Genomic DNA, 21,790 nt, shown 5'->3' with positions numbered 1-21,790 from the left:
TCCTGTGTCAACTGCTTGCCTACAATATAATAAGTCTCAAAAGCCAATCAACAGACTAAATGTTTAGGGTTTTGAGCTTTCGTCCAAGCATTATTTTTAGCTTCTATCTGATGTTACACAATTTTTTTAAAAAAATGTTCTGTGCCTTAGTTTCACACCTGAAAATTAAAAATATGAAGAGCCATCCGATGCTTATTTGAAAGGAATAACTAAAACAAGTTTCTAATGAGAGACTATCATTGTTGAGGGTTACTAAAATTTTCTTTTGATCCTTTCTGTTTTAATGTGAACAGGACTCCCTGGGGCAAACATTCCAGAGAGGTCATGATTTCTGGATTTCTGATTTTTCTCCAGGATAGCCAAGTTATTCTTCCACGTAGTGTGGTGACCGAAAACATGATTAATTATCACATTCAATCATATTACTGGAAACCAAATGCTCTTTTTTTCTCTTCATTCACACAGAAACATCGATGACGTAACTGAAGAACACCTCTGAAATCCTATCGTTAGGCCCACACAAATGTGGCACCACTCACTTCGCAGGCGACTACGCTGGCTCTTCATCTATGGGATCTGTCACCGGTCTTTTTGCCTTTTAAATATTTCCTATCCATTTGGACACAACCACTAGTCTCTAAGCTAAGCTACTCAATCCTAATGCCATCAGCCCCGCCAGCCACCCCCTGCATCAGACACTGTCTCTGACATCAGGAGCAAGCATCACATCCCCCAAACTCCGGTTTCATCTCCCCGAGCTCTCCTCCAAACCTACCACATCGCCATCACTAAGAGCCTTCTATGATTCAAGGAATTGTCACCCTCGGTTCCATGCCTGACGCAGAGCACTAACATTAAGATGTGCCCAACAGGGAAAAAACACTGAAGGGGGGGTACATAAAATGAAGAGGAGTCATTGACTAGCAAAAATCAATGAAGCAAAAAAGGACCATTTTCCTCTCATTGATTTTCACTGCCCATTGTATGTTGACAGCCATTTCCGCAACTTCCCACTCTTTGTAGTTCACGGGGAGGCCGTGCAACAATGTGGGATGCTCACAACACTTGGCCAGGCCCTTCCCATTCCACCCGGTAAAGCAACACACTGGAAAGAAATGCACACAGAGGAAACAACGAGATCCTTTCTTAGTAAATTGCAGCCAACACATTTGTGAGCAAGCTGTCCTCGCTGGACTGTGCAGAAGTCATACCGTGGCCCTCAGTCAGTGGCCTCTTGACTTTATCTGGCCACGATCTCAGATCTGCTGTCCTGTGGGAACCAAGACCTACCCTCTTCCGGATCCAACCTCCCGGTATTCTAGAGAAATCACATTTTACAAAAAGTGCCATCCATCATCCGCAAACGCCGGGCAGTGTAAGTCCCTGCCAAGAGCAGGGGCAGATATTCCGAGTAATTGGATGCTGCCTCTGTAACCTAATGCCACTGAGCAGCTGGAGACAAGAGGTGAGGTGACGGGAACCTTCCCGGAAGAGGCTGCAATGCCAGACACTTCAGATTCCGTCTTCGAGGCAATCAGGTGTGTGTCAAACTCCCTACCTATTTTTAAACAGCACACGCACTCTAAAACAAGTCAGCATATACTTTTTTAAGAAGTTATTTACCATGATGTGTCACGCAGTCACTTGGGCTCTGGAGAAGCTCAGATAAAGATAAACTCTTTTTGAAACATGCCTGGAATATGGGGGAACTCAACCTGGGCTACCTTCGTTGCCCTTTATCAGAAGGAAAATGACCTAAATAACAACCAAGTCCCCTTTCCTTTATTAGCATTCTACCAGGGCTACTCAAGGCCGTGCATTTAACTGCATGTCAGTCAATAACAGGGCAAGAGTGCTCCTGTGTAATTAAGGCCACCCACGTTCATGCAGACATCGCCAGGCAAGGTAGAAGCCACGGAGTATTCGCAGGCAAGTGGGAAGGGCACAAACTTGGCTTTGGAAAGGGACATAGGATTTGAGCATGTGCTTCCAGTACTAACTATCTAGATGTGGCCCATTTAAGAACATTGCCTAGAAAACTGGACTCACAACGTATATGGGTTAAGGTCTCGCATCTCTTTATCACAGTCCTAACATAAGCTTACTGGCTGCACCCAGTGAATGAGCTGTCCCACAAGTAACTGGCTACCACCCTTCCTTGCTTCTTTCTGTCCTCGCTCCCTCCCTTCCAGCCTCTCACTTTGTCATTCTCCTTTCCTTTTACAAACATGGATTGAATGACTGCAAGTGTCAGGTGCTACACTAGTTCCTGGGGACTCACATCAACTAAGGTGTGACCATAGCCCTAGAGTAACTGCCTCAAGCCCTTTCAGTTCTGTCTGGAGGAACAGAGAGCTAAGGCGATGATAAGGCACTGAGGGATAAGTGGCAATGATAAATGTAAGCACAAGATGCACAGAGGAGGGGCATCAATGTCAGTTTAGTGGAATCATGGAGGGCTTCCAGGAGGAAGTCTTTTCTTGACCTTAGTTTTCAAGGTTAAGTAGAAGTTAGCTAGACAAAGAATGGAAGAAAAATCCAAAAGAACAGCATGGAAGAAGGTATGAAACAAAATGATAGGTTCAACAAATTGGAAGACAAATGAAAGAGAAATGAGGCTCCAGACATCAGCCAGAGGCAGTTATAGACCCAGCAATCTAGCACATCTGGCTAAGGAATTTGAACTCTACTTTCAAAACTAAAAATTCATTGAAATCATTTAGGCATTTAAGGACCGTGGTGGTTGAGCTTGCCCTGTCTCTGCCTTTATTATTTTTTAAATAATTATTTATTTGAGAGAGAGGGAGAGGGAGAATGAGTGGGGGAGGGGCAGAGGCAGAGGAAGAGAGTTTTAAGTAGACTCCCCACTGAACACGGAGCCTGACACATGCTCGATCCCACGACCCTGAGATCATGACCTGAGCCAAAACCAAGAGTTGCACACTTAACCGACTGAGCTACCCAAGAGCCCCCGTCTCTGGCTTTAAACAATAGGACAAATGCCCCTTCTGAGCCCAGGACCAAAGAAATATGCCACATTTCTTCTCAGGATTCTGCCTGGGAGGAGCAAGCCCCGGGTCGCCTCTGTCTTTCAGCCCAAGTCCTGAAATGAACAGACCCAAACCTGATTACACTAAACCAAACCAAGCTCAGCCCAAATCAGCCAGACCTAAGTTCCTGCAAACCCATGAGCAAGAAAAGTAAACGCATGTCATCGCGAGTCCCTGAGACTTGGGCCATTGTTTATTACTCTGCCTGTCATAGCAGTAACTGATGGATGTAAGTACTGAGCTCATTCTCTCCACTTTTTTTAAGATTTGCCTATTTATTTTAGAGAGAGAGGGAGAGTATGAGTGGAGGAGGGGAAGAGGAAGAGAATCTCAGGCAGACCCCCCCCCCCCCCCCCCNCCCCCCCCCGCCACTGAGCGCAGAGCCCCATGAGGGCTCAATCTGATGACCCTGAGATCATGATCTGAGCAGAAACCAGGAGTCTGATGCTTAACCGACTGAGCCACCTAGGAGCCCCTCTCTCCACTTTTTTAACCAAAATAATAAGATGATGGTCAACTCACACTCCATAAGGAACCCACCCTTTCGATAAAAATAGCCCTTTTGTTAAGGGCAATACAGCCCAGTGTGGGAATAATGAAAGTTCAGAGGAATGTGGATACTATCCTGGATAAAATCGCCTTCTTGTTGGTGGGAAATATTGGTGTTTGGGGAGGTTAGATTGCTTAAAGGAATGAGAAAATACTGGGAGATCAATGTTCAATCTTTCACCACATTTTTAAAATGAGCACTGAAATGGACCTACGCTGACATGCCTGCCCCACTCCTGTCCTCTCCTCAGTGAGCAGCCTGCCCTCCTCAGGGAGTGCCATGTCTCTCTACCACTCTTCCCTTCTCCCCCAAAATTGAGGACAGGAAGTGATGATGTCAGAGGAGGGACAGGGAAAAAAATGGGGCCAAAGCACAGAAAACAGCAGAAGCTAGTAGTTATTTGGCCTCGGAGGGCAGAGGACATCCAAGATAAATTGCCTGAGTTCCCACAGCTGTCTCTCCTATTCTCAGTCCTCACAAGGCCTGGTGGCACTTCCTGCCTTTTGACCCAAAATGTGACTCTGAACCACAATAATAAATCCTCTACCTGCTTAAGCTTGAGAAAAGATCTGTTTCTTGAAACCAAAAGAAACTTGTGGAAAATTGTGACTGTTTTGTGTCATATATGTGCAAGGCATGAGGGGTACAAAGAAACAAGAAAGACATTTTCAGACAATTCCCAAGTTATGCTGGAAACGCAGATGCTAGGGGAGTACTTCCCCACACATGGAGGGGTCCAGAAAATCATCTTGGAGGAACTTATATTTAAGCTGAATATCAGTTGAATAGTTTACCGGAGAGGGCGTAATTGCTGAGGTCAAATTCCAACTAGGTGGCCAGTAAGAATCTAAGAAATGGCCTCCCAGTTGAGCAAAAAAAAAAAGGCTAATATTGGGAGGAATTTTGAGGAGTGGTCAGGACNCATTGGCTAATATTGGGAGGAATTTTGAGGAGTGGTCAGGACAGAAGCCAGACTGCAGTGGTTTGAAGAGAAAAGTGGGAAGTAGAAACAAGAGAAGACAACTCTTACAATACTTCAGAACCATGACTATGGAAGAGGCAGGGTTTAGGTGGAGGGGTATGTGGGATGTAATTGAAAAGTTGTTTGTTGTCTAATGGAAAAGGCTTCACATCCCAGACATGGGGATACTGGCTGATATATCTAGAAAGGGCTAGATGATGGGAAATGATGAACAGAAAGAACGGTACAATGAAATTAGGAAATAATATGTCAAGAAGATAAAGACAGGCCACTCAGAATATGCAAGTTTATTATAAACCAAGTGCTTGGGAGAAATTATTTTGGGGAAAAATGCATTTCCATCCTCAATGGAATGCCTGAAAACTAATTACTATTCCTAACTTATTCATGTTCAATATCTCACCAACATGATCTTTCTGTAATAGATTCATAGTTCAAAATATGGAATGAAAAAAAGATGTAACAATGACACAGAGACAATGACACAGACACAATGATCTCAGGTATAACAGCGATTGGAAAAGTGAATATGGGGAGATTTTTAACTACTAAATTTACAGGATTGGTTTCCTTTTTACAACTCTCATTTCTCAAGGGTACTGAATACATACCAAACAAATGACTGAAAATTAATTTTGTTGACTTTGAAGAATCTTTTATATGTATGCAGTATATCCAATCAAGACTTATCTTATTGAAATTAGTTGTATTTTTAGACACAGGAAAATATTAACGGAGAAAGAATACTTGTGAAATGAGCAGAGCATAAAAGTAAAGTGTTGCACTAATTACATTCCCTAAAACCTTAATTGGGATGTTTGTAAGCCATTGCTACGCCCCTGCCACCATCACCGTCACTACCATTATGACCAACACCACCATCACCAACGCCGCCACCACCATCATACCACCACCATGACCACCACCACCATCATNACCACCACCACGACCACCACCACCATCATCATCATCACCATCACCACCATCATCACCAGCAGTAAACCATCTCCACTACCATTCCTACCACCATCTACATCACCATCACCACCATCACCTCTACCAATGTCATTACCACCGGCTAGTTTCCAAGAATGATTTCTGAACCATGATATGACTCATTCAGCTGCAATACAGTTCTATGCTTCTTTTTCTCCTGAAACTCCTCTCCTTCTTTATTTGCTTAATAAATATACAAATGCAGGCCAGTGGCTGGGGTAGAAGTGGAAAAGTAAGCCCTTGCGGTGAGAGGTGGAGAAGCAGGATACTAAGTACCCGCGCCGCAATAATGACCTGACTCTCAAAGCACACGGGCCTGCTGCAGGATGGATTTTTGATAGGAACTTACAAAAATAGCATGTGCAGCCAGGGCTTTATTTTTAATGTCCCAGCATTGATCAAAAAAAAGGGATTCAACTAAGCCAATGATGGAGAAAACTAATTTCATGGTAAAATAATTCTAAAATGTATTTAAGGTGCACTGGCAAGACCATTTTCAAAGACATCTGCATTACAAAACATGCATGGGAATTGAAGACTCTATTCAGACAACCTCCAGCTGCTAAAGAAAACTGTTATTCTTTAGCTCTTTCCCACTGTTTCGTGTAAACAATTTTATGAGGGAGAAAGCTTCCTTACCACATCTGCCCTTGTCAGAAAGAGAGGCACAGCATGGTGTAAATATTTTGCTTTGTTTCTTCCATTAGCAAATATTTCTTTTCTCCAGTAAAAGACATGAATAAACAAGAAGAAAACAGTGGTGCTGAAATTATTTACTAGCTTACTTAAAGGAGATCAATGTGGAAAAGGAATCGAAATCGTCTTTTTCAGGTCTTGCCAGAGAGGAGATCAGTGAAGGCATATCTTCCTGTGAATGGTTGCATTTTACATGTAATGCCAAAGATCCAAGATAAATATTTTTACTTCTTAAAAACACCTAAAATTCTCAACTATAGCTTCCATAGCCTCTGTAAACGGGGCTGCTTAGTATATTTACTTAGATTTTCCTTGTTGCTTCTGACCACTCCTTGCCCCAGCATGTGTGTGCTGAGTGGACTGACATCTGCTGTAGGAACCACCACTCAGACAGAGCCTTGTATTAGCATGCCTTTTTGTTTCCGTTTCCTTGTTTTCCTTGCAGAAAAAGGAAATGTGATTGATCGCGTCGTGTGTGTATAGCCTTTTAAATAGAATTCAAATGACCACACAAAAGCATTCAATTCAATGACCATGTAACCAAATAAATGCTCCTTCAGTTCAATTTCTGTGTTCTTATCCATACTTATTCAATGTAAAGACATCCGATTTCTGGCTTTCTGGGCCTTCTCATAATTTATAAGGAAAAATGCCCATCTGAGATTCCTAGCGCATGATGGCATACATTGTTTATACGTTTGTTTCTAAGCCTCATTTGTCATTTTCCTAAACTTGAGGCTGAAAGTTCTCATTTAGGATCGTGTGGCAATCTCTGACATTTTAAAATGCAAATAGCTGCTGGGAAAAGTCAACAATAAGGTATGTTGAAAGAAAACAGAAGTTTTAATCATCAGGAAGACACAGCCCTTGGGTGTCAACATAAAGAAACACAGGACTGAATACACTAAATACACCACTCCAGGAAGGAGTCTTTAATGAAGTCAGTTCCAGATTCCTGGGTTTCAGGTGGGACCTCAAATGATTAGTGCTGTTCTCAATCCATACCTAGCCCTTGCACCCACCTTGTTCTTGGGTTTATTTTGCAGTGAACTTAAATGCCATGTGTGCGGTGGGTACAAAAAGTGGGTCTTCGATTGGGCTACCTGTTTTGCTTTTTGGTATTTTGTTGTTGTTGTTGTTGTTGTCGTTTTTAAGTTCTGACTGCACCCTGTAGTAGTTGTATAAGTTTGGGCACATGATTTGACTTCCTGGTCTCAATTTCATCATCTACAAAATGGTGCCAAATAGTACCCATGTGATGCAGTTGTTGAGGACGGCAAGGTGAGTTAACATGGAGACTGCTTATCATCTAGGAAATGCTCAAATTAATTCCGTGGTTGCTATCACTTATTCTTATAACAATTATTATTTTCAATAACTGTTGCACATACTTAACGCACATAACATGATGTTTTGATACATATAAACATAGTGAAATGATTAGTACAGTCAAGCTAAATAACATATCCATCTCACACAGTTACCTTTTTTGTGTGTATGTGCTAAGAGAACCTGAAATCTACTCCCAGCGAATTTCCAGTATACAATGCAGATTATTAACTATAGTCATCCTCTGGACATTAAATCCCTAGACTTATTCATTCTATATAACAGCAACCTTCCTACATAACTGGATCCTATGTAGCTGGATCCTTTGACCAACATCTCTCCATTTTCCCTACCTCCTCACTCTTGGTAGCCACTATTCTACTCTATGCTTCTATGTGATCAACTTTTTCAGATTACCCACATAAGTGAGATCATGCAGCACTTTTATTTCTGTGTCTGGCTTATTTCACTTAGCACAAAGCCCTCCGGGTTCATCTATATTGTTGCAAATGTTAGGCTCTCTTTCTCTTTTAAGGCTGAATAACATTCCCATATATATATATAGCACAATTTCTTTTTCCATTCATCTGGCAATGGACACTTAGTTATCTCCATATCTTGGCTATTGTGAATAATGCTGTAATGGCACCAAAAGTTCAGACAGAAAAAGCAAAAATAAACAAGCAGCACTACATTAAACTAAAAAGCTTCTGCACAGCAAAAATTACAATCAGCAAAATGAAAAGGCAGCCTACAGATTAGGAGAAAATATTTGCACACCTAAGATCTAATAAACAGTTAATTCAAAATATATATCCAAAATATATAGCAAAAAACCCTCAAACAACCCAATTTAAAAATGACAAAGGACTTGAACATTTTTCCTAAGACAGACAGATGGCCAACAGGTATGTGAAAAGATGTTCAACATCACTCAGGGAAATACAAATCAAAACCAAAATGAGATACCACTTCACACCTTTGAATGGCTATTATCAAAAAGATAACGTAATAAATACTGGCCGTGATGAGGATGTGGAGAAAAGGGAACCTTTATACATTGCTGGTGGGAATGTAAATTTGTATAGCCATTATGAAAAACAGTATGGAGGTTCCTCAAAACATTAAACATAAAACTACCAAATGATCCAGCAATCTGACTTCTAGGTATATACCCAAAGCAAATGAACTCAATACTCAAAGAGATACCTGTGCATCCATGTTCATTGCCACATTATTTACAGTAACTTTCTGTCCCTTTGAATTATAGGTTCCTTGAAAAAAGGTGCAGGTCCTGTATATTTGTGTAGCCCAAACAATCCCTTGTGCATGGTACATGCTCAATAAATTAAATCTATCTAGCCTCTCGGTTTTTATTAGAAACTCTACTGAGGTAAAGACAAAAAATGACCAGGGGCACAATTATAAAAGAATAATGGGAATTCCAAAAATATCCCATTTTGCAGCATGATCTTGCTTCTTTTTTCCTATGAGACTAATTAAAGAAAAACGGGACTAAGGACAGATTTAAGCAGAAGATGGTGTCAGCTGCTAATATGGCGTTTCTGTGAGTCGTCCTGCCATCTTTTCCTTTCAACATCATATCAAATGGAGACGCTTGAGAGGCTGTCCCATTTTTTTTTTTTAAAGATTTTATGTATGTAGTTGCGACAGAGAGAGCACAAGCAGGGAGGAGGATCAGACGGAGAGGGAGAAGCAGACATCCCGCTGAGCAGGGAGCCCGATGCGGGGCTCCATCCCAAGACCCCAGAGATCATGACCTGAGCCGAAGGCAGACACTTAACCGACTGAGCCACCCAGGGGCTCCGAAAGACCTTCCCATTTGAAGTCAGATAGAACACAAGGAGATTTGGAAAGTACAATCGTATTTTGAAATTATCATAAACAACGAGATCTATGCATGTGACAGGTTGAATTCAAGCAAGCATGGTAGACTTCGAGATAGAAGAAAAACTAATAAGTACCACCACTAATACACAAATAAGCCCCTAGACAGAACCCCTAATGTCTACCCAGACTGTATCTCTTTCTCTACCCAAAATGAAAAGTAGGGCATGATGCCAAGTTAAGAGGGGGAAAACTAAAAATTCAGAAAACTCCAATTTTACACTGAGTCCAAGAAGTTTGTCTCCCATTCAACTTGTAGATAGGAGTCAGGAAAAACAGCCTACAAACATGTATGTAAAGGCTAAATAATTGAAACAAAGTACTCTGGCTTCCAGGGACATTATATTTTTTCTACTTTTTTTCCCCTAACATTTCTTGCTAAGAAACATGAAAAAATCAAATTCCACTCAGATAACACCACCCTTTTCTTCTATGACCAGGAAGATTTCATATGTAGTGCCCCCTCCCATCAAATAATTGTTTCCAATTTAAAAAGTGATACTTGTTGTGTGTCATTTCTTTTCAGTTATTTTCATTGCTCTGTAGTATCCCATTGAATGAGTAAGCCCCCATGTATATTCTGATTCTGCTGCCAACGGCTATCTGGGTTGTTTCTATGTTTGCCACTAAAAATATTTTTATGCAAGTTTCCTGGTGAAAATATGCAAATGTTTTCTAGGGTTTCTATCTAATAATGAATTTTCTAGGTTCACGAGTTATGTGCAAGTTCAACTCTACTAGGTAATACCAAAGTGTTGTCCAGAGCGTTATACCAGTTTCTACTCCCCATAGAAGTAGAATGAGAGTCCCCGTCTATAACCTACCATTTCGTGTTTTCCAACTTTTTAGTTTTGGCCAATCTGGTGGGTATGTATAGTTTTAACACTGATAACTCTTGAATTGGAGCATCTTTTTCAATCAGCTTTGCCATTTTGTGTGGGTGTGTGTGCATACGTGTGTGTGCACAGTGTGTGTGTGCACTGCCTTGTCTGAACCACAGTATATTTACTATGGGCACTATGGATCACTACGTGCTGTTTTTAAATTGAGAGAGGTAAGAAGCACTTTTCTGGCCATCTACGCTTTTAAAATTAAAAATATACAGCAATAATTAGAAAAAGTACCATGGTCAATGACACCACTATTGACCTCACTGACCAAATTAGAACTAGAAATCACTCTACTGCTCTCACTTTCCGTTACTCTACCTTCCTGAAGATAGGTCCTCCACAGCCTTCCAGCAGGCGATCAAATTCTACTGAGACTACTTCTTAACTAGAATAGTGGTTCCTCTCTTTCCATGGAATAATATATAACTAGTTAGTTACATGTTCTACTCTTGTCTCTCAAGAGTAGCTCTTACAAACCGTGACGGTATGAGCATTTTTGTACAACAGTATGCAAGTATTTCTCTAAGATGTATATTAAAAAGTCATATTTAGAATCGTGAAAGTGTGTGTTCAAAGTTACCAAGAAATCCCAAAAGTGAATGAGGGCTCTCACCGTAGTCACAACCTGACAACACTTTTTAGTTTGGGAGCTTTGGTGGGTAGGTAACGCTATCTCATGTTTTTAATTTTCATTTTACTGAATAATAATGCTATCTCACAACCTGTCATATGTTTGTTAGTCTTCTAATTTTCTCTTCTTTTTTTCCTTTTTTTCTCTTTCTAATTTTTTGACGAAGTTCTTTTATCTGGATACTAGTTATTTCCAGTTGCACATTTTGCTAGTTTGCTGTTTTGCATTTTGTCTTTTCACTGTTTACAGTATCTTTCGAAAAAGAATATCTCAATTTTAATATGGTCAAATTGAATCCCGGCTTAATGGTTTTGCATTTTTGTGTTTTGCATTGTTTGTGTCCTTGTTTAAGAAATCTTCTTCTATCCTGTGTTCAGAAAAATATAATCCTACATTTTCTTCTAAACATTTTACAGTTTTTTCTTTCACTTCTAAAAGTTTAATCACTTTGATTTACTTCTTGTAGGAAGATAGGAATCCAATTTCAATCTTGTCATATGCTTAACTAATCATTTGCCTTATTACCATTTACATTACCCCTTTCTGCAATGCTCCCTTGATAAAGTTTTCATATATGTCTGAGTTTGGTGGGATGCTCTACATTTCACCCCATAGTTCTACATAGCTAACCTGTACACCGGCAAAATTGGAATATAAAGTTAACTAAGCTGGATCATTTGAAAGAGTTTGCCTCACCTCAGTGTTCTTCATGTGTGTCTTTGGTAATCCTTGCACTTTGTTTTTTCAAACAAAAAACTTTTAGGTTTATCTAGTTATGCAAATACATACTACTCTGTTAAATTGGCATGAATCAACCTGGGAAAAATTTACAACTTCCTACCTAGAAGAATGATAATATTCTCCATTTATTTAGATTTTTTTAATCTTTTGCAATATAATCTATGATATTCTACACTAGTGCCCTAGTTCTAACTTCACACATTATTCAAATAGGAATATAAAACACAAAATTTTTGTTAGATTTATTTCTTGCTACTTTGCATATGTTGTTACACTGACTTTCTGGGTGTTCACATAGAAAAATGCAACTCACTTTTATGTCTTGATTTTACATCCAGCAATTTGCTAAATGGTCTTATTAATTTAGTATTTCATTTATAGATCTTTTGAGTTTCCTACATANCAACGGCTATCTGGGTTGTTTCTATGTTTGCCACTAAAAATATTTTTATGCAAGTTTCCTGGTGAAAATATGCAAATGTTTTCTAGGGTTTCTATCTAATAATGAATTTTCTAGGTTCACGAGTTATGTGCAAGTTCAACTCTACTAGGTAATACCAAAGTGTTGTCCAGAGCGTTATACCAGTTTCTACTCCCCATAGAAGTAGATGAGAGTCCCCGTCTATAACCTACCATTTCGTGTTTTCCAACTTTTTAGTTTTGGCCAATCTGGTGGGTATGTATAGTTTTAACACTGATAACTCTTGAATTGGAGCATCTTTTTCAATCAGCTTTGCCATTTTGTGTGGGTGTGTGTGCATACGTGTGTGTGCACAGTGTGTGTGTGCACTGCCTTGTCTGAACCACAGTATATTTACTATGGGCACTATGGATCACTACGTGCTGTTTTTAAATTGAGAGAGGTAAGAAGCACTTTTCTGGCCATCTACGCTTTTAAAATTAAAAATATACAGCAATAATTAGAAAAAGTACCATGGTCAATGACACCACTATTGACCTCACTGACCAAATTAGAACTAGAAATCACTCTACTGCTCTCACTTTCCGTTACTCTACCTTCCTGAAGATAGGTCCTCCACAGCCTTCCAGCAGGCGATCAAATTCTACTGAGACTACTTCTTAACTAGAATAGTGGTTCCTCTCTTTCCATGGAATAATATATAACTAGTTAGTTACATGTTCTACTCTTGTCTCTCAAGAGTAGCTCTTACAAACCGTGACGGTATGAGCATTTTTGTACAACAGTATGCAAGTATTTCTCTAAGATGTATATTAAAAAGTCATATTTAGAATCGTGAAAGTGTGTGTTCAAAGTTACCAAGAAATCCCAAAAGTGAATGAGGGCTCTCACCGTAGTCACAACCTGACAACACTTTTTAGTTTGGGAGCTTTGGTGGGTAGGTAACGCTATCTCATGTTTTTAATTTTCATTTTACTGAATAATAATGCTATCTCACAACCTGTCATATGTTTGTTAGTCTTCTAATTTTCTCTTCTTTTTTTCCTTTTTTTCTCTTTCTAATTTTTTGACGAAGTTCTTTTATCTGGATACTAGTTATTTCCAGTTGCACATTTTGCTAGTTTGCTGTTTTGCATTTTGTCTTTTCACTGTTTACAGTATCTTTCGAAAAAGAATATCTCAATTTTAATATGGTCAAATTGAATCCCGGCTTAATGGTTTTGCATTTTTGTGTTTTGCATTGTTTGTGTCCTTGTTTAAGAAATCTTTTTCTACCCTGTGTTCAGAAAAATATAATCCTACATTTTCTTCTAAACATTTTACAGTTTTTTTCTTTCACTTCTAAAAGTTTAATCACTTTGATTTACTTCTTGTAGGAAGATAGGAATCCAATTTCAATCTTATCATATGCTTAACTAATCATTTGCCTTATTACCATTTACATTACCCCTTTCTGCAATGCTCCCTTGATAAAGTTTTCATATATGTCTGAGTTTGGTGGGATGCTCTACATTTCACCCCATAGTTCTACATAGCTAACCTGTACACCGGCAAAATTGGAATATAAAGTTAACTAAGCTGGATCATTTGAAAGAGTTTGCCTCACCTCAGTGTTCTTCATGTGTGTCTTTGGTAATCCTTGCACTTTGTTTTTTCAAACAAAAAACTTTTAGGTTTATCTAGTTATGCAAATACATACTACTCTGTTAAATTGGCATGAATCAACCTGGGAAAATTTTACAACTTCCTACCTAGAAGAATGATAATATTCTCCATTTATTTAGATTTTTTAAAATCTTTTGCAATATAATCTATGATATTCTACATTAGTGCCCTAGTTCTAACTTCACACATTATTCAAATAGGAATATAAAACACAAAATTTTTGTTAGATTTATTTCTTGCTACTTTGCATATGTTGTTACACTGACTTTCTGGGTGTTCACATAGAAAANTTTTGCTAGTTTGCTGTTTTGCATTTTGTCTTTTCACTGTTTACAGTATCTTTCGAAAAAGAATATCTCAATTTTAATATGGTCAAATTGAATCCCGGCTTAATGGTTTTGCATTTTTGTGTTTTGCATTGTTTGTGTCCTTGTTTAAGAAATCTTCTTCTATCCTGTGTTCAGAAAAATATAATCCTACATTTTCTTCTAAACATTTTACAGTTTTTTCTTTCACTTCTAAAAGTTTAATCACTTTGATTTACTTCTTGTAGGAAGATAGGAATCCAATTTCAATCTTGTCATATGCTTAACTAATCATTTGCCTTATTACCATTTACATTACCCCTTTCTGCAATGCTCCCTTGATAAAGTTTTCATATATGTCTGAGTTTGGTGGGATGCTCTACATTTCACCCCATAGTTCTACATAGCTAACCTGTACACCGGCAAAATTGGAATATAAAGTTAACTAAGCTGGATCATTTGAAAGAGTTTGCCTCACCTCAGTGTTCTTCATGTGTGTCTTTGGTAATCCTTGCACTTTGTTTTTTCAAACAAAAAACTTTTAGGTTTATCTAGTTATGCAAATACATACTACTCTGTTAAATTGGCATGAATCAACCTGGGAAAAATTTACAACTTCCTACCTAGAAGAATGATAATATTCTCCATTTATTTAGATTTTTTTAATCTTTTGCAATATAATCTATGATATTCTACACTAGTGCCCTAGTTCTAACTTCACACATTATTCAAATAGGAATATAAAACACAAAATTTTTGTTAGATTTATTTCTTGCTACTTTGCATATGTTGTTACACTGACTTTCTGGGTGTTCACATAGAAAAATGCAACTCACTTTTATGTCTTGATTTTACATCCAGCAATTTGCTAAATGGTCTTATTAATTTAGTATTTCATTTATAGATCTTTTGAGTTTCCTACATAGATAACCTTTGAACAATGACAGCTTTGTTTCTGCCTTTCAATTATTTTTTTTTGTCCTATTACGTTGGCTAACACCTCCAGTAACTTTGAATAGAAGTGGTGATAGTCAGCATTCTTATCTTGTTCTTAATCGTAAAAAGAGCACTTTCAATATTCCACCATTAGCTGGATGTTTGCTGTAGGTTTTGTATAAGTTCCTTTTACTAAAATAATGAAATTTCATTATCCTCTTAGTTACCAAGAATTATTCTGTCATATATAGATGCTGACACTTATCAAATTCATTTTTTCCTGAATCCATTGGGAGTTTTAAGAAATTCTTCAATGGGTTTGGGTAGTATGTTTCATTAACAAATTTCCTAATACTAAGTGAACTTTGCATTACTGAAATAGCATTATATACTATCTTTTTTAGATGTGTCTGGATTTTACGTGCTANCTTTTAGGTTTATCTAGTTATGCAAATACATACTACTCTGTTAAATTGGCATGAATCAACCTGGGAAAAATTTACAACTTCCTACCTAGAAGAATGATAATATTCTCCATTTATTTAGATTTTTTTAATCTTTTGCAATATAATCTATGATATTCTACACTAGTGCCCTAGTTCTAACTTCACACATTATTCAAATAGGAATATAAAACACAAAATTTTTGTTAGATTTATTTCTTGCTACTTTGCATATGTTGTTACACTGACTTTCTGGGTGTTCACATAGAAAAATGCAACTCACTTTTATGTCTTGATTTTACATCCAGCAATTTGCTAAATGGTCTTATTAATTTAGTATTTCATTTATAGATCTTTTGAGTTTCCTACATACATAACCTTTGAACAATGACAGTTTTGTTTCTGCCTTTCAATTATTTTTTTTGTCCTATTACGTTGGCTAACACCTCCAATAACTTTGAATAGAAGTGGTGATAGTCAGCATTCTTATCTTGTTCTTAATCGTAAAAAGAGCACTTTCAATATTCCACCATTAGCTGGATGTTTGCTGTAGGTTTTGTATAAGTTCCTTTTACTAAAATAATGAAATTTCATTATCCTCTTAGTTACCAAGAATTATTCTGTCATATATAGATGCTGACACTTATCAAATTCATTTTTTCCTGAATCCATTGGGAGTTTTAAGAAATTCTTCAATGGGTTTGGGTAGTATGTTTCATTAACAAATTTCCTAATACTAAGTGAACTTTGCATTACTGAAATAGCATTATATACTATCTTTTTTAGATGTGTCTGGATTTTACGTGCTACAACTTTAACTAGATATTTACAACTATATTTATGAGAAGAGAAGCCTATAATTTTTCTTTCTTCTAATCCATGCGCTTTCTTGTCTCCAACATTTTGCTTGCCTCATAGAATACGTTTGAGACTGCTTCCTCTTCCTTCTTCTCAGAAAGACTTCATGTAACATTGGCATTACCGATTTCCCAACTATCTGGCAGAGGCACTTGGCGTGATGTGAGGGTTTAAGGTCTCATGGATTTGGCAGAACCCCTCAGGGTGAAAGCCAGCTTTGGAGTTCATCCACCTTGCAGAATTCCAACTCTTGCTTCAGCTTTAGTTTCTTCAGCTTCATTTTGTGTTCATTCAGCAATGCATTTTTTAAAAAAAAACGTTTAAATACGTTTTTACCAGCCTATGGTTATTTTGATCAGGTGGTCTTTCATGTGGACAGAAATGGATATTCCATGTTTTGTTATTGTTCTTATCATAACGCATAATAATTTTTACTTATGTGTTCATCACCCCTGCTGAATGGTCAGCTTTTGAAGGACAGGAGCTGTATACCTCTGTTTATACATCTTCCTTTCCCCAGTGCCTCACACATAAGTATACTGAATAAATGAGTGAATAAAAATACAGATAAATCAATCACTGTAGTTAATTTGAATATATGTAGGTTAAATTTTACCCAGATGCTTTTTAATCTGCTACCAAATAGGTAATTAATGCAATGCAGGGAAACCAAGATGTAAATTATTGAATTCTGCAGCAAAGTAAATTTACTGTCATTTAATTGGGTGTATCTCCCATTTTGTGATGTTGCTTATGTAAATCTCAGATAATTAAAAGCCTACAGTGAGTTGTTCAATAGCACTTATGATGCTTTTCTTGTTTCTGCCCCCAGGCAGCTTGTTTTTGGCAGTAGATGTCCAGCTCACATGCATCATTTGAACATAAGTTACACTTCTTGACAAGATGCTCTGACCTCACCATGGAAAGAGAGGGGATTCAAGTAGGCCTGTGCCGACCAGGCACACTGCCAGACCTCTTTCCTTAAGTGAAAACTACCTGCAAATTGAATTTAGAGTCATATGAGCTGTCTAATTCTTAAAGCTACTGTTATGTGAAGTAATGGCCTCCCACAGTTTACTGCTAAGTATAAAGACATAAAAAATCAATACCAAAGCACATCCAGCTTTCTCTGAAGAAAGAGAAATGCATCTGCAATAACCAAGCATCTAGTCTTAAAGGTATGGACCAGGCCAATGGCTGCGTGACCCTGCTGAGGTCAAAGTCTAAAAACAGCACTGTGTTTCCCAAACCCTACAGCTCAGAGAATATAGACCAGCTAAATACATGTTTACAAAACATTATGGAGTCTACAAAAAATATGATCCCTGAGAAGGAAAGTGCTCCAGAATGAAGCTTAGTTACTAAATTAAAAGAAATTTCTTTCCTAAATATATAAAACTATCAACAAACTTAAAAAACAAGTGGAATTCCAAACAAATAAATTACTTTCACAGTTCAACTCTTTTAGTTTGTTTAAATTCCTGGTAAATGTCTGATAGTCTGAAGCCAGAATTCTCTGTTCATTGTTGGGTCTGCTTTCTGCTCCCATACACTGATAATGGCACAGGGGCTGGGTTAAGTACACACAGAAGAATGGTCCAATCCTGGGGAAAACAATACTCTCACAGAAATTATGTTTTTGCTGTTACATCATGTATAATATTTTGGCCCTAGCTTGATCTCCAAGCAGAAGAATTTAATGAGACTCTTGCTTTAAATAATTGCAATATAGTGAATTTAGCTACTCGAAAAGTATTTAAAGTAAACCAATCTGCTCATTAATCATCATTACAGTTACAGAGAGAATCAAGCAAATAACCTTTCAAAATGTTTCTCAGGTCAAACTTCAAATCACTCCTGCAACTTTTAAACATTGAATTTTAAAAGGTAGTTTACAAATACATGCACATACTGTAACCAGTTAATTAAAGCAGATCTTAATTATGCCATTATTCAATTTATCATTTTTAAGTTACAAAAGCAAATGTGAACATTGATCAATCCCTTTACAGCTTGGAGGGCATCATTCTAGGGGAAAAAGTTATAGCCATTTATGTGCCCGAAGCTAGGAAAGGAACACACTATGCAATAGTACCAAGAATTGCTGAAAACAAGAACACAATTAAAGTCACTCCTGAATCCCAGCGAATATGTAGGAGTGAACACATTGCAACACAGCAACAGTAGAAATATCAGAGTCCACCACTATTCCAACACTGCAAGCCGAGCCCTGATATCAGAGATATAGGCTGACCTAGTTGGCATTGTACCTGTTTTTCCAGATATACTCAGTATTCTCTTTATTGCTTTACACTCTGTCCTGAAATCTGATTATTTCTGAACACCCAGAAAGTCAGTGTAACAACATATGTAAAGTAGCAAGAAATAAATCAGTTTGTAGGACTTATCAAATGCAATGACCAAGATGACTTTCCTTATAAGTAACTCAATGATGACCTTGACATCCCTTTTCTGAGGTCATGCAGGTGTTGCGTGTTCAGAACAAGATAAAAACGTATGTATTTTCTTCCTTTGTTTTGATAACTCCTGGAGGAATGTATTTGTTTTTTCTCCCTTATTTATGATAAAATTAATAAAATTCAAACAAGCAAGAATATAATCTCAGGAAAATGCTACCAGCAGCTTCCAGGGTCTCTCCTGTCAAGACCAAATGCAATCTGAATTGTCTCCCTCTTTTTACATCACCTCTTTCATACAAATCACTTCGTTTTTANTCATACAAACCACTTCGTTTTTATCAGTGTCTACTGCAGTCTCCACTTCCCTGATGATTTTAATAGTATCCCGGCTCCCTCAGAATATGTATAGCAGGAAATGGAAATATGATCTTGGAATTTCAAATCTCAAACTGCAATTCAAAGGGGTTTTTTTTTGTTTTTTTGTTTTGTTTTTTTTTTTTTTTTGTCTTGAGAACCTGACAAATGTAACAGATTGGTCAGGACAGTCTCTTAGAACCTATTCCAAATGTTATAAAAGAAAGTCAAATCAGAGCCAGAGCACCTTGAGTCTGAAATGTGCTGCTTGCCAAAGTTTTGTCCCTTCTCGGTTATTCCTACTTTTTTGGGTGAGTCTGAACTTTATTTTAGCACTCCGAAAAATGGCTCCATTAGAAGAACTGAGGAGAAAACATCAAAGAAAAACTGCTTTGGATGTTCTTTTATGAGATGGAAATATCCTAAATCAGACGTCACACAGCCAATCCATACACCTTACATAATTTTGTTACTGCAAGTGTGATTGTATATATAAATGCTTAAAATAGAAAATAAAATTTGGCATTCCTAATATGCAGTGTATTCTTGATTCCAAGTTATCAACCAGTTACCCTTGAGCATAATAAGTCTTGGTAAGTGTTTTTTTGAATGAATAAAGATAATATTACAGTAGGAGAATACAGAATACAAAGCAGGAGTTAAGTTAACCCAGATAATGATAAAACAAAAAGCATTACCATGCTATTAACCAAAATGGTTCTGTTTTTATTATTCTATTTTCTCCCAGTTCCTAAATGATTTATTTAAAAAAAGTGGGGGGTCAAATCCTGATTTTACAGCTAACTGAATCTAGTCTTATTCAGTTTTATACAGCAGTAACTATAACCAAAGGATCAAAACAGTGATTATACCATCACTTTACATGAGAAATGCTTACTGTAGTCATCCTAACTCACCCAGACAATAAAATAGAAAATGCCATACTACAGAAAAAAAATTTTTTTTATCTAGCAGAATAGGGTGCAATAAGGGTATTATCTACTAGTGAATGCCCTCTTAGCCTTCTTATTGAGGAAAAAAACAACTCCAAGAAATATTTGACATGTTTTTAAAAAAGATAAAGAAAAACAAATTTTACTGTGAAAAATGCCAACATGGAATTTTTATCTTAACTAAAATATTTTCAATCTTATTACTCAAGAGTATCTAATGATGAGATATCCAGGGCTAAATTAACAGAGCTACTTCTCTTTGAAACAGAAATAGGTTCCTATTGATCAAATTCAGCACAGGGCAAACTAAACAGTCTTGTCTGCCCATCTGTATGTGTTTTGCCAGCTCAGAATATCCCTAAAGAGGAACAGAAGTGCTTGGAATCAATACTGTCCAACCCAATTTTTTTTCATGGCTATCAAAGAGAGTTCGGTAATTAAGAAACAATTCCATTAAAATGTGTAGCACCTATACTATAATCAACAGGGACTCAGATGATTCTCTGTTTCTGAAATACTATTTATGTGTTCACTTTGTACATTGCATTTATGTAACTGCCACATTGTCACCAAGCAAATAACCGTTTTCTCTCTCTCCTATTGCCTGAGCTACCAGAAGTTGTAAGTTAAGGGAAATCACTTCATATTGCTTGAGGTTTGAGATTCTTTGAAAGAGGCCCATCCTGGGATGATGAAGCTTGTGACATTAAGCATTTTTTCAAATTAAGATATTTCCAATGAGTGTTTTAAAGATAAATGGCAATCTGGTCACATTCAAATGATAGAGAACTTTCTGCTAAAAGGATAACTAAGTGTTTGACCTCTGAAATACATTTCAGAGCAAGGGCAAAATAAGAGGAGGAATTCTAACCAGGGTCATTAAACTAATTGTAATCAGCTTCCATGTAACTGATAGAATTTAAAGTTATACACATCAACATTTTTTGCCTATTATTTTGCTCTTTTATTAAAATATTTCAATTATAAACTCCAGAGATTGAAAATGATTTGCATGTACTAAGTAAGGATTGCTATGGTAAAAATTCAAAGAGATTAATTTATTTCATAAATATGCAATTACTATAAATATGTACAATGACGACACTTTCAAAAAACAAAAATAAAACCTCCAGACACCAAACCAAATGCTTAATCTGAGATTGAAAAAATATTACAAAGTCATGACTGCATCGTCAAACCCATGNTTTTTTGGGTGAGTCTGAACTTTATTTTAGCACTCCGAAAAATGGCTCCATTAGAAGAACTGAGGAGAAAACATCAAAGAAAAACTGCTTTGGATGTTCTTTTATGAGATGGAAATATCCTAAATCAGACGTCACACAGCCAATCCATACACCTTACATAATTTTGTTACTGCAAGTGTGATTGTATATATAAATGCTTAAAATAGAAAATAAAATTTGGCATTCCTAATATGCAGTGTATTCTTGATTCCAAGTTATCAACCAGTTACCCTTGAGCATAATAAGTCTTGGTAAGTGTTTTTTTGAATGAATAAAGATAATATTACAGTAGGAGAATACAGAATACAAAGCAGGAGTTAAGTTAACCCAGATAATGATAAAACAAAAAGCATTACCATGCTATTAACCAAAATGGTTCTGTTTTTATTATTCTATTTTCTCCCAGTTCCTAAATGAT

At 37.2% G+C, this 21,790-nt stretch overlaps 1 protein-coding gene and 1 pseudogene across 1 annotated transcript in view; both read right to left on the bottom strand.

Moving 5' to 3' along the window:
- Window positions 1-5,550, bottom strand: part of LOC109488947 — a 149,344-nt pseudogene extending 143,794 nt beyond the window's left edge.
- Window positions 1-21,790, bottom strand: part of HS6ST3 (heparan sulfate 6-O-sulfotransferase 3) — a 666,511-nt gene that overhangs the window by 306,278 nt on the left and 338,443 nt on the right. The window lies entirely within an intron of this gene.

Source organism: Ailuropoda melanoleuca, chromosome 7 (assembly GCF_002007445.2).
Source record: "Ailuropoda melanoleuca isolate Jingjing chromosome 7, ASM200744v2, whole genome shotgun sequence".
Lineage (NCBI taxonomy): Eukaryota > Metazoa > Chordata > Mammalia > Carnivora > Ursidae > Ailuropoda > Ailuropoda melanoleuca.
The sequence above is the reverse complement of the archived record's forward strand: the minus strand, read 5'-3'. Positions and strand labels throughout refer to the sequence as shown.